The sequence below is a fragment of the Pelmatolapia mariae genome, linkage group LG3_W (assembly GCF_036321145.2).
Source record: "Pelmatolapia mariae isolate MD_Pm_ZW linkage group LG3_W, Pm_UMD_F_2, whole genome shotgun sequence".
NCBI classification, from domain to species: domain Eukaryota; kingdom Metazoa; phylum Chordata; class Actinopteri; order Cichliformes; family Cichlidae; genus Pelmatolapia; species Pelmatolapia mariae.
Genome location: NC_086229.1, coordinates 25,174,196 through 25,175,883, shown reverse-complemented (window position 1 = coordinate 25,175,883; position 1,688 = coordinate 25,174,196).

The window sequence follows — 1,688 nt, the reverse complement described above, 5'->3', positions numbered from 1 at the left end:
TCCTCCATCAGTGAGGCTGACAAACGCTCACACTGGAACAGGAAGCAGATTTCTGTCTGACTGTCCTGATGGACAAAGGATGAAATCCTCTGTAACACAGTCAGCCTGGTACAGCCCATCATCCAATCCAACTTTATTTATACAGCACTTTAAAAACAACAACGTGACCAAAGTGCTTCCAATAATAAAACAGAGACAGCAGTTAAAAACCATCCATTAAGCAGACAATGAAATTAATATAAATAAAATAAATACATAAATGAAAAAGAAGATAAATAAATCAGTGTGTAAATTAAATATTAAAACATGAGTAAAATAAACAATAAGATTAACAAAATAAAAGCATTAAGAGTGGAAACAGCTGACTACAAACTGACTACAAACTGACTACAAACTGACTACAAACTGACTACAAACTGACTCTGGTACGACTCCTAAAAAGCCTTTGAAAAAAGGTGTTTTTAAAAGTGATTGAAACATTTCAAGTGTTGGGGCCAAACTAACATGGAGGGGCCGTTTGTTCCATAGTTTGGGGGCCACAACAGTGAAAGCTCGGCCCCCTCGGTGTTTCAGTCTCCACATGGGGACAGCAAGGAGTGACTGGTCAGATGATCTGAGAGACCTTTGTGGAGCGTATCGGTGTAGAAGGTCTGACAGGTAAGAAGGAGCCATTTAAAACTTTAAAAACAAGCAATAACATTTTAAATGATTCTAAAATGGAAACCAGTGTAAGGATACAAGAACAGGGTCATGTGCTCACGTTTACGTGTCCCTGTCAGCAGGCGAGCAGCAGCTTTCTGGACCATTTGCAACGTGATAGTGAAGCCTGATCAATACCAACATAAAGTCCATTACAATAATCAATTTAAATGAAGCTGAAACTACATGAGACATTTTCCACATTTATTGTCTTTGAACAGAGAATAATCAAAATATATCAAAATCAATAATCAATAAAACACGTATTATCCATCCATTCACCTCTACTTTTCTTGCATTTACATCACATAGTCAGCATAAATATGTTTTTAATGAATGATGAAAGTGGGATGAATTTAATGAGCCCTTGTTGAGAGATGTGGGACAGACAGAGACAGAAGTCCCCCCCTCACCTCTTATTGGCTCTGAGAGAAATAAAAAGGTTTTAACATTTAGGCTGTTGTGTTTACAATGATATGAAGTGCTATTAGTAAATCATCTTCATTCTGAATCAGAAGTTTAATGAATATGTTGAATGAGAATAATTGACCTGATTTAAATGTGTAGATGTTGTGTGTGTAGACTCAGCTTTGAGAGATTAGTGTGTGTGTGGCTGCAGGAATGTTGGAAGATAAGAAATGTGCCAGAACTCCATCCTGATCAAAGACATTAAGAGTTAACAAAAGAGTCATAATTCATATGTGATTGTGCTGATAGTTAATCCTGCTTAACTGACTGAAACTGTTTAGAATACAATCAGGTAGAAGTTTAACCACAGCAACGAATAAGAAACTCTGATAATAACTCTGTAGGCCCCACACTGAGAGTCTGTGTGGAAAGGATGGAGGAGCCACTAATCTAACATTAACATGGAAATCAAATCAATTATACTGAATATATTTTTACTGGGAAGAAAGTTTTCCTGTGTGTTTGAATCAAAAAGACATTATGTGGATGTTGATGTGAAAATGAGCTGATGGTGAATCTAA